Raw genomic sequence first — 12,550 nt, 5'->3', positions numbered from 1 at the left:
ATCTGTCCAAATCTCTTTTGAACATTTGTGATTGTATCTGCTTATACAGCTTCCTCGGGCAGCTCATTCCAGATGTCAAAGTTGCCCCTCACATCCTGAAAACACTAAAATGGACTATTTTTTAAAATGCCTCCCATTGTAATTCTTGTGGCCTTGATTCTGAGGCCATAAAGACATTGAAATTCTCAGCATTCATCTGGAAACTTTAGATGAGTTTAGGATGTTTTACCATGGAAGAGTCAAAATTCACTGATACAATTTTTACCTCAAAATATTTTATTGGCTTCTCCAATGTAATTAAGGGAAGTTGGATGAAGTGATGAAGGTATTAATTTAAGATATTTATGAACTAGTCTATCTGTCAGTTTCTCTCATCTTATTTTGTGATATGAAGTTGAAGTGAATTTAATGGCACACTAAGACATAATTTTCTTTCAGAAAACCTCATAGATCTAAAATTTAATATAATGAAAGGGAATTATGATTCCCTCAAAATATTGCAAGCATTTTAGATTTCAAATAAATTACCTTCCAATTGTTTATTTATAATGGTTCATCCTTCTTAACCTTACATCTGCAATCCAATAATTGTTCACCATTTTGTAAAATGTTTAAAAAGTAATTAAAAATTGTGCTTTATTTTCTGGTTGGTGTCCCTGAAAATTCTTCAGCAAAGCAAATGAGCAACTGTTTAGCAGAGCAACTGTGCGTCAGGGGTTCCTTAGAGCCACTGCAGGCTTCAGAAAAAGGCATGCTCTTGCTGCAAGATACTGAAGGGGTTTTCTTTGCGATCATAAGAAACTGTTGTGCCTTTAACTACAAATATCTGCCTTTGATATTTCTTCTGCAGATAACAGCTAGAAGGAAAAGAGAAAGAGTGCACCTGTGCGTGTGCGTGTGCGTGTGCGTGTGCGTGTGCGTGTGCGTGTGCGTGTGTGTGTGTGTGTGTGAGAGAGAGAGAGAGAGAGGAAGGTAAGAGAGGAAGATAATGTTCACAACCTGCTCTAATGGAATTATCTCTTCAGATTTCTCTCCCTTTCTTCTGTCTTACTCATCCATTCCTCTTTCTGTTTTGCTCCACTCCTCCTCCACCACCTTTCCTAGCCTTTCACTCATTTTACTTTCATCCTCCCTACTCCATTCTCTTTCCCCCAATCTTTCCACTCAGTTTTTGCCTTTGCCTTACCTTTATTTCTCCATCCTATGTGGCCTTCTCTCCATCTCCCATATAACCATATAACCATTTACGGAGCGGAAACAGGCCATGTTGGCCTTTCGGTTCACTGATTTTGTGCGTCCCGTTCTTCTTCTTCTTAACCAGGGTCTCAATATCTCTTGAAAACCAAGGTTCCATGCACCTTCCTTACATCTTACCTGCAATTGCAAAAGTAACATTTGTAAAACAGCATAAAATAACAAAAGTGATAAGTAAGGCTATTAAATGCCAAGATTAGGGTGTTAGGAGACCTAGACATGATGCATACCATAAAAGTTACTTGAAATATATCATTTATGAGTACTGAAGCAAGCAGACCCTCAACTCATTTCCTTTTCTCTCTCTCCCTCTCTCTCACTCTCTCTCTCTTTCTCCCCTTTTCCTCTGCCCTCTTTTACATCTCTCTATGCCCTGCTCTTTCTCTCCCTTTCCCCTAATGGTCCCTCTCTCTCACTCACAAAAAGTCTCTCCCACAATTCCCAACTTCCAAAGCTTGTGAACTGTGAGACTGCAGCTGTAGACACTACAGTAATCATGACTTCTTGGATGGACTCCTGAGATTAAATTATTAATGTTGTGGGTAATTTAAGGATTTTTAGTGCAAATTATTTAATTCCTCACATAGCTTTCAGGTCAATTGGTGACAGTAACATCAGTTTAAAACAAATTCAATTGCCTGCTTTTTTCAAGGAGGACAATATAAATCTTTCATTATAAATAATACCAGAGGAAATGTAATGAACTAAATCAAAATGTTGCTTCCTGTGTTCACTGCTGTTCCAGATCCTTCAGCACTCAGATATATGATGCACATCATGTTCTCCTTCTCCAGGAAACTCAGGGGAGTAAAGCAGCCTACAAAAGGAAGGCAAGTCTCAAGGAGGTCCCACAGGAACGTGCCCTTGGTGAGAATTACATACCTCAAACCCTTGTAAGGGGTGGGGGGGAGGGGGTGGGAGAGAGAGGGTGAGTAACCCATATGTCCGGATTCACAATTGGGAGATTTGAGTTCAAATCCTACCATGGGAAGTTCATGTTAACAATCTGTAATTTTTTAATTTCCTGGCAACTTACTCTCTCTCAAAGACTTGATTTTCCTACCACTCACCTGCACACAGGTAATTTACAATTGCCAGTCAACCTATCAGCACATCACTGGGTTTTAGGAGGAAATTGGAGCATCTGGAGGAGAATAGCAAAATTCTAGACAATCCTGGAGGTCAGGATCAAAGCCAAGAGATGGAGCTCTAAGGCACATTCACTATATGCCCTGCTACTATATTGAATTAAATTGAATTACCATATAACTCTAATTATCTGAAATGGTTGGGACCAGACCTATTTCAGATAAAAAGTTTTTTTCAGAGAACCAGTCATTTTTAAAAACAGCCCAGTAGCAACAGCAAATCACTTACATAGGAACATAGGAAGTAGGAACAGGAGTAGGCCAAAAATGGCCCATCGAGCCTGCTCTGCCATTCAATACAATCATGGCTGATCTAATTTATGACCTAACTCCACCTACCTGCTTTCTCCCCATATCCCCTAATTCTTTGAAATCTTTTTTCTTCTTTGGCTTGGCTTCGCGGACGAAGATTTACGGAGGGGTAAATGTCCACGTCAGTTGCAGGCTCGTTTGTGGCTGACAAGTCCGATGCGGGACAGGCAGATACGGTTGCAGCGGTTGCAGGGGAAAATTGGTTGGTTGGGGTTGGGTGTTGGGTTTTTCCTCCTTTGTCTTTTGTCAGTGAGGTGGGCTCTGCAGTCTTCTTCAAAGGAGGTTGCTGCCCGCCAAACTGTGAGGCGCCAAGATGCACGGTTTGAGGCGATATCAGCCCACTGGCGGTGGTCAATGTGGCAGGCACCAAGAGATTTCTTTAGGCAGTCCTTGTACCTCTTCCTTAGTGCACCTCTGTCACGGTGGCCAGTGGAGAGCTCACCATATAACACGATCTTGGGAAGGCGATGGTCCTCCATTCTGGAGACGTGACCTACCCAGCGCAGTTGGATCTTCAACAGCGTGGATTCGATGCTGTCGGCCTCTGCCATCTCGAGTACTTCGATGTTAGGGATGAAGCCGCTCCAATGAATGTTGAGGATGGAGCGGAGACAACGCTGGTGGAAGCGTTCTAGGAGCCGTAGGTGATGCTGGTAGAGGACCCATGATTCGGAGCCGAACAGGAGTGTGGGTATGTCAACGGCTCTGTATACGCTAATCTTTGTGAGGTTTTTCAGTTGGTTGTTTTTCCAGACTCTTTTGTGTAGTCTTCCAAAGGTGCTATTTGCCTTGGCGAGTCTGTTGTCTATCTCGTTGTCGATCCTTGCATCCGATGAAATGGTGCAGCCGAGATAGGTAAACTGGTTGACCGTTTTGAGTTTTTTTGTAATAGTGTTTAAACAACAACAAATAACAAAGTAAAATTTTAATGTTTAATTCTCACCAAAAAAGTGCTGGCCGCCGGCGATCATCAACATCTCCCCGGTGAGGCACCACTCCTGCTGGGAGCCTGAAGTCTGCACTCCTGCCTGGGAACCTGTTCCCCACTGCCACTTGGAGCCCGAGGTCCTTGATGCCGCCAGGAGTCCAAGGACTGCAGGCGGGACCCCAACGTCCCCGGCCAGTTTGGCTCTGAAAAATTTTGAATAAATGAGGATTTCTGATTTGTTTTGGATCTCCTCATTTATTCGAATTTTTTTTAAAAATTCAGATAAATGGGGATTTTGGAGAATCGAATTTTAGATAATTAGAGTTGTACTGTAATTGTTTATTGTCATTGTGTCAAGATAGAGTGAGAAACATTGATTTGTGTGCTATTCCTAAAATTCAACCAACATAAAATTACAAGAGGTTTTGCAAGAATGAAAACTGAAGTGCAAGGGATAGTGCCAAAGAGAAAATTATAGTTAAATAATGCAGGGCTCTTCTCTTACTCATGGCAAGTCTGTACAAGAGTTTGATAACAGGAATAAGGAAACTGTCCTTGTATCTGGAGGTTTGTGATTTCAAACTCGTGATTATTCTACCTGACAGGATGGGGGGAAAAAAAGTGTGACCCGGGTGGGATGTGTTTTTTTAGTATAGCAGGAGGTGTAGACTGATTTGATGGAGGGGAGATGGGTTTGCACAATGGCCTGAGCTCTCTGAAGTTTCCTGTGGTCTTGGGCAGACCAGTTCCCATATCAAGCTGTGATGCATGCAGACAGGATACTTTCTGGGGTGTGTCCATAAAAACTGGTAAGGGATCCAGGGGGTGGGTGGGATAGGGGGGTGGGGGGTGGGTGGAGAGATGCCGAGTTACCTTAGGCTCCTTTCTTGGCTGCAGTGTCAACTTACACTGCCATTCTGTGGTTAATGTTTAACTGCCTTCATGCCAACAAAATGATGGATGATCAACAAGTGGGATTGTTTTAATTTAATTTTTCCTTCTATTCTGATGGTAAAATCCAGAGCCACGTTAACATTTATTTGAGACTAGTGAATTGAATTAACATTGTTAATTGTTTCTCTGCCTTCAGCACTTTGTGCTTCTGTAAAACCAACACACCATGTTATATATTTCACTTTTGGCATACAATGTATTGTATTTTAAATTTATCAAATTTGTTTACCTGTGCCTATCCTGTATGTAAACTCTCTCTTCCCACTATTCCCAATCACACTGCTGTTTCTTCTGTTACTATTTCCCAGATGACATTCTGATGATTCTCCCCTGCATCCTTTCCAATGAAACACCAGTAGATCTGGAACCTATTGAAGTCATTTGCGCATTTTATATCAGATCTGGTGCGGTCACAGACTTTGCTTGTGATAAACCAGAGGCAGATTTCTATCTTCACTTCAGATGTCTGATAGACACAAGGCAGGTTTCACATGTAACACCTGGCCTGCGGTGAACATTTATCAAACACCTGAGCTTGCATTTGAATCACAAGTGAGAAGAAACCAGAAGGAGTTTAATGCTCAAAAATGGCTAGCCAAACAGAAGGCAAAGACAAACTTGCATTCTTCTCACACTGGTGACCATTTCAGAATAACTTTGAAATTAATCAAGTTTAATTGCTGTTATGCTGTAAGAAATGTGGCAGACAATCTGCACCCAGGAAGGTCTCACAAACAGTGATGTGATAAATACCAGATCATCTCTATTGGCGATGTTGGGACAAATATTAACTGTGATAGACCTTCCCTCTGCCCTCTCTGTCTGTCTTCCAGAGTCATTTCTAATGTAGATATTTCTGAGAGACTGGCATATGAAGAAAAACTAGATACACTAGGGTTTATACTCATTGGAATTTAGAAGAATGAGAGGGGGTTCTCATTGAGACATATAGAATCCAACAAAGTTGGGTGCAGACAGTATGTTCCCAATGGAGGCACACAGAAGACTGCATTTGCTGGAATCTGAAGCTAAATAAACTCTGCTGGATGAACTCAGTGGGCTGAGCAGCATCAGTGGGAGAAAAAGAGTGGATGACATTTTGAGCTAAAACCCTCTACCAAGAACCTGCTGAGTACCTTCAGCAGTGTATGTTTAGAATGTTCCTGTTGTTGAATGTGGTAAACCACTGTAATGTATAATTATCAAGATCAAGCTTGCCTCTTGGCCAGTTATACCTGTGACCCCTCCACGCAGACATGTGCAGGACAGTCAAACAGTAAGGATATGCTATGTTCTCAAGTGAATAAAAGCCTATTAGTTTCTCCACAATAGTCTCCTGAGTGATTGATGATGCATCAATTTAATTCTCTTGAAGTTTTCTACAATGGAGCAGATCTTCACACCAGAAAAACTGGAAATCGACCCTCAATCACCTGAGGCATCTACTAGCTTCGAACCCTGGCTGTGCTGCTTTGAGGCATTCCTGCAGGCCTCCTCCACACTGACAAACTGTAAGTACTGCACTCTCAGGTCGGCAGCCTGGTGTATTCCATGATCAGGGATGCCACAAATACCAGGAGGCAATGGACACCCTCAAAGGGCAATACCTGTACAGCCAGTTTGGGACATGCCACCACCCCTCCTCTCCATTAATGACCAGACTATAGCAGCAGTGCTCTGCAATATCCTCCCAATGCTCTCAACTGGCTCTGGTAACAACCCTTAAAGTGTTACTTCTGCAGCCTGGGCAAGCATCAGAGGAAATGTTGCCCAGTGAAGGATTCAACCTGCTCCAGCTGTGGAAAGAAGGGCCACTTTGCCAAAGACCAAATCTATTCCTAGCAGCACCGCATGTGGATCATGGGGGCTGTCTTCTGCAACTGCCATCACCTGGGGCCATGTGCGATCTGTGGGGGGCCACCATCTTGGACAGCACCTTCAGAACCCAGCTGCGCTGTGTGCAGGCCGCAGAGGCCACCATCTTCCAGATCTAGCAACACCGCTTGCGGGCCCCGAGGGCTGCTATCTTGGATGCCGCCATGTTCTACTGCGGCGATGTGCAGCAATTCAACCCTAGTCTCTATCACCCTCAATCAAAAGAGTCTGCACTAACTCGCCAGGTCGATGATGGACATCAAAGTAAATGGCCACGTGACAAGTTGTGGGAACACGGAGAGTTGTATACATCCGGACACGGTGCAGAGTCTCTCCCTGATGCCAGAAGGTCACCCTGGCATCCAAGTAATTTACAGCTGAGTTTTAGGGTTTCTATATTGTGACTTTAATGGTGTGGGCTACTGTATTTGACATCTTTAAACTTATGGTAATGTTGCAGCTCTGCGTTGCTGTACTGTTGGGGCTTGATTTTCAATGTCACCTTAAAAGCGTGATGATGGCATTTGATGGGCCCCATCCAACCCTTAACATTCATAATCAGGAGAGGAGTCACGTGATGGAGTAGTGGCTGGTAGTGGAATACCAGCCCTCTCTAGAAAAGAAGAAATAAAGTGAAGAAAATACAAAGTTCAATAAATACAAAGCATAACAAATAAAAGATAAAGTTGTAGAGAAAAGAAAGGAAATGGCACCCAAGAAGGAAAAAGTAAAAGCAACAGGAAAAAAAGAAGTAAAGATGCCGGAAGAGAAAGGAGAAGGCCTTTACCTGCATGAAGAAACAGGGAGCCGTCGTGGAGAAGAGAGCCCGTTCTCCGAGTTCGTTGACGACCACGTAGAGTCGCGACCCCCCCGACCGCTGGACTGCAAAAATGGCTCTCAGAGCCAAACAAAAGTGCGCAGTGCACTTACTAAGGAGAAGGAGAACACTGACAGGAGGGGGATTCAGCCAAGGAGCGGGCAAACACAACACGACCAACTGAGGGATGCCCAACACCAGGGCTCTCAGCTGGAAGAAGAGGAAAGGGAGTGAAAGGAAAGAAGAGCAGCAACAGGAGGCCCAACAGATGAGTAGCCCAGAAGAAGAGGACCAACAGCAAGAAGCCAAGCAAGAAGAAGCCCAGCAAAGTGAGACAAGCAACTCATCAGGAAAGTCAGAAGAGACACAGATACAAGAAGAGAAGAAGAAGACACAAACACAGGTACAGGCACAGAAGAAGAGGAAGAAGAAAACCAAGATCTGCACAGAGAAATAGAAGGTAAAACAGATGGACAGAATATAAAGTTTTTTTTTCAAGAACAAATGAGAGCATTAAAAGAATGGTTGACATTAGAATTTAAAGAAATTAAAAGAAAAATGAAAAGTACAGAAGAAAAAGTGAATGACAGGAATAGGGAAAAGATTAGAAAATGTGGAAGAACGAGAAATGGCTGTCGAAATGGAAGTGAATGACTTAAGAAGAAAATTGGAAGAAAGTGATAAAAAAGTTAGAGTCACAAGAGTTGTTAGCTCAAAAAATAGATATGATGGAAAAATTATAACAGGCGAAACAACATAAAAATAATGGGCCTAAAGGAAGATGAAGAAGGCACAGATATGAAGGAATTTATAAAAGAATGGATCCCAAAGGTCCTGGGAATGACAGAAATACAGGAAGGAATGGAAATAGAAAGGGCACACAGAACACTAGCTCCGAAACCACAGACACATCAAAAACCAAGATCCGTTTTAGTAAAATTTTTGAGATATATGACAAGAGAAAATATACTGGAGCAGGCAAGGAATAAAATTAGAGAAGACAATAAATCATTGGAATACAAGGGTCAAAAAATATTTTTTTACCCAGACATATTTTGAACTCTGAAAGAAGAGAAAGGAGTTTAATACAGCAAAATTGGTCCTATGGAAAAAAGGTTATAAATTTATGATAAGACATCCAGCTGTGCTTAAAATATTTATCCCTGGGGAACAAAACAGACTGTTCTCAGATTTGGAGGAAGCACAAGAATTTGCAGAACGCCTGCAGGACAGAAGGAGAGATGAAGAGATGTAACAAGAAGGAAGAACGGTGATAAAATATATATAAAGATGTAAAAATAATGTATATGTAAGAACTAAAGAAGGGAAAGAGAAGGGAAGAAAGGAAGTAAGGGGAAAAAAAATGGTGAACTTTGTTATATGTGTGTAAAAAAAAGTCTTTTTTGGGGGGGTTGGGTGGGAGAGAATAACTGTCACTGCGAAATCAGTTGACGCTTGCTAGCAGGTTCACAATCCAAATGGAGTGGGGAGTTGTGGTTGCCCAGCAAGGGATAAGGGGCAACTCAGAGAGGGGGATGACATTTGGGGCTAAGGGAATATTGGATGTGGGAGTTGTTGAGTATTTTATGTTTTAAATGTGTTGTCATACATTGAAATTAAAAAGGGAAAACTGAGAGATGAAAAGGGGGATGGTGGTGGTGAGGAAGCGGAAATGAGGTGTAAACAGAATATGAGATGGCCATGTTGAATTATATGACTATAAATATTAATGGAATGCATAACCAAATTAAACGGAAGAGGCTATTAAATTTACTGAAAAAAGAAAAATATAGACATAGCATTTGTGCAGGAAATGCATCGAACTGAAGTGGAACATAATAAATTAAAGAGAGACTGGGTAGGGCACGTAGCGGCAGCATCATACAATTCAAAAGCTAGAGGAGTAGCTATATTAATTAATAAAAATGTACCAATCAAAATAGAGGAGGAAATAATAGATCCAGCAGGGAGGTATGTAATGATAAAGTGTCAGATATATTCAGAATTTTGGAATTTGCTCAATATATATGCACCTAATGAAGAGGATCAAATGTTTATGCAAGATTTTTTTTGAAGATTGTAGATACACAAGGGAATATATTGATAGGAGGGGATTTTAACCTTAATTTGGATCCAATGTTGGATAAAACTGGATAAAAGACTAGCAAAAAGAATAAAGTGGCCAAATTTATGGTTAAATCAATGCAGGAAATGAAACTTATGGATATGTGGAGGAGGCAGCTCCCAAGGGAGAAGGAATACTCATATTATGCGAGTAGGCATAAAACATACTCAAGGATTGATATGTTTTAGTTGTCGGCCCATATTCAAGGGACAGTTAGAAAAACTGAATATAAAGCTAGATTGCTATCTGATCATTCACCCCTGCTATCAGCAATAGAACTGGAGGACATCCCATCAAGAACATATAGATGGAGGTTAAACACCATGCTACTTAAAAGGCAGGAATTTAGAGAGTTTATTGATCGCATAATTAAAACGTACTTTGAAATAAATACGGAATTAGTGAAAGACAAATTTATATTATGGGACGTAATGAAAGCTTTCATTAGAGGGCAGATAATAAGTTATGTGACTAAGATGATAAAGGACTACAATCAGGAAATAGAACAGTTGGAAAGGGAGATAGTAAGTACAGAAAAGGAACTAGCAAAAAGGGATGATATAACGAAAAAGAGCGAATTGGGGGACAAAAAATAAAATACGAAGCATTACAAACGTATAAGGTGGAGAAGAATATAATGAAAATAAAGCAAAAGTATTATGAACTAGGAGAAAAACATTCAAATATTAGCCTGGCAACTTAAAACAGAACAAGCTAAAAAAACTGTATTGGCATCAAGGAAAAAGGACAAACAAATTACATATAATCCAATGGAGATTAATGAGAACTTTAAGGAATTTTATGAACAATTATACCATACTGAGAACGAGAGGAAAGATGATAAAATAGAAGAGTTTTTAGCTAAAATTGAACTGCCGAAATTGCAAGAAGAGGAACAAAATAAACTGATAAAACCATTTGAAATAGAGGAAGTACAGGATATATTAAAAAAGCTGCCGAACAATAAAATGACAGGAGAGGATGGATTCCCAATAGAATTCTATAAAACATTTAAAGAGTTATTAATTCCTCCTCTTCTAGAAGTAATGAACTAGATAGAAGAAACACAAAACTTGCCAGATTCATGTAAGACAGCAATAATTACAGTAATCCCAAAGACGGGGAAGAATCCACTAACATTCATAATCAGCAATTCAACAGCCAACCCTCCACCTCACCCCTGCCGTATGCATCCACCAACCTAACCACTCACCATGCACGCTCTCCACACTTAAAGTCCCCCCTCCGTCACTATTCACCAACCTCATCCCCGACTGCAAACCTGTTGCCACCAAAAGCAGATGGTACAGCACTAGGGACAGGGCTTTCATCTGGGCAGAGGTAGAGCACTTACTTAAGGAAGGGGTTATTGAAGCCAGCAATAGCCCTTGGAGAGCGATAGTAGTGGTAGTGCGGAATGGGGAAAGAATAGAATAGTCATCAACTACAGTCAGGCCATCAATAGATACACTCAAATGGATAAATACCTCCTTCCATGAATCACCGACATGGTCAACCAAATTGCCCAGTGTCGGGTCTTCTCGACTATCGACCTAAAGTTGGCATATCACCAGCTACCTATCCACCCAGAGGACTGCCAGTAAATGGCTTGAAGGCAGATGGCCACCTATACCATTTCCTGCAGGTCCCCTTTGGCATCACAAACAGCGTCTCGGTCTTTCAGCGGGAGATGGACCGTATGGTGGATCAATACGAGTTGCAGGCCACTTTCCCCTATCTCGACAATGCCACCATCTGCGGCCATGACCTGCAGCACCCTGATGCCAATCTCCAGAGATTTCTCGAGACAGCCAAGCTCCTTAAACTGATGTACAACAAGACCAAGTGCATGTTCTGCCCAACTTGCCTAGCCATCATTGGATCTGTTGTGGAGAAGGGCATCAATGGCCCGGACCAAGACCTCATGCAACCACTACTGAAGCTTCCTCTCTCACACAGCTTCAAGGCCCTGAAGAGGTGCTTTGAATTTTTCTCCTATTATGCTCAATGGGTCCCCAATTATGTTGTCAAGGGCTGGCCCCTTATCAAAGCTATGTCCTTCCCCCTGGCGGAGGAGGCTCATGCAGCCTTCGACCGCATCAAGTCGAACATCGCCAAGGCATGATGCATGCTGTGGGTGGATCCACCCCTTTTCAGGTGGAAAGCGACATGTCAAACTTTGCCCTGGCAGCCACCCTTAATTTGGCTGGCAGGCCCATTGCATTTTTTTCATGCATCCTGCAGGGCCCTGAGATTCGACACTCCTCAGGCGAAAAAGAGGATCAAGCCATTGTTGAGGTAGTGTGGCACTGGCACCATTACCTGGCCAGTAAGACATTCACCTTGCTGACACTGTTACGTTTATGTTCAACAATCAACAGCGGGGAACAATCAAAAGCGATAAAATACTGCAGTGGAGAATAGAATCCTGTACTGGCCGGGGAAACTTAACGAGCCACCAGACACCCTATCCCATGGGACTTGTGCCAGTGCCCAGATCAAACAACTGCAAACCTCCATAATAATCTGTCACCCCATAGTCACTAGGTTCTTTCATTTTATCAAAGCACACAACCTGCCATACTCCATTTACGAGAACAGGACCATGACAAAGAACTGCCAGGTCTGTGCTGAGTGCAAGCTGCACTTCTACCAGCCAGACAGGGCACAACTTATAAAAGCCATTTGCCCCTTCAAGCAATTCAGTGTCAACTTTAAAGGACCCATGCCCTCCACCAACCATTACATGTACTTCCTTAACATCATTGACGAATACTCCCGCTTTCCATTTGCCATCTCCTGCTTGGACATGACCGTTGCCACAGTCAACAAGGCCCTGCAAAGCCTCTTCATACTATTTGGCTTCCCCAGTTATATCAACGTTGACTGGGGGCCTTCCTTTTTGCGTAACAAGCTGTGCCAGTACCTGGTGGCCAGAGGCATTGCCACGAGCAGGACCACGAGTTACAACCCCCAGGGTAACAGGCAAGTGGAGAAGGAGAATGCAATGGTCTGGAAGACAGTCCTACTGGCCTTGCGGTCAAAGGGCCTCCCAATCTCCCGCTGGCAGGAGTTCTCCCAGAGGCTCTCCAATCTATCAGGTCTTTGCTGTGCACCACCACTAACACTACACCACA

General features: G+C 42.4%; 1 protein-coding gene across 17 annotated transcripts in view; it reads left to right on the top strand.

The window, feature by feature from the left end:
* The window catches only part of znf516 (zinc finger protein 516), a 283,926-nt gene that overhangs the window by 49,504 nt on the left and 221,872 nt on the right, over nt 1-12,550 (top strand). For all 17 annotated transcript variants that reach the window (XR_011352119.1, XR_011352120.1, XM_069920788.1 and 14 more), the window contains one exon: nt 2,049-2,121. The gene's annotated coding sequence lies outside the window, so the exon portion shown is untranslated. The remainder of the gene's footprint in view (nt 1-2,048; nt 2,122-12,550) is intronic.

Source organism: Narcine bancroftii, chromosome 2 (genome assembly GCF_036971445.1).
Source record: "Narcine bancroftii isolate sNarBan1 chromosome 2, sNarBan1.hap1, whole genome shotgun sequence".
Lineage (NCBI taxonomy): Eukaryota > Metazoa > Chordata > Chondrichthyes > Torpediniformes > Narcinidae > Narcine > Narcine bancroftii.
This window is presented reverse-complemented; position numbering and strand designations above follow the sequence as displayed.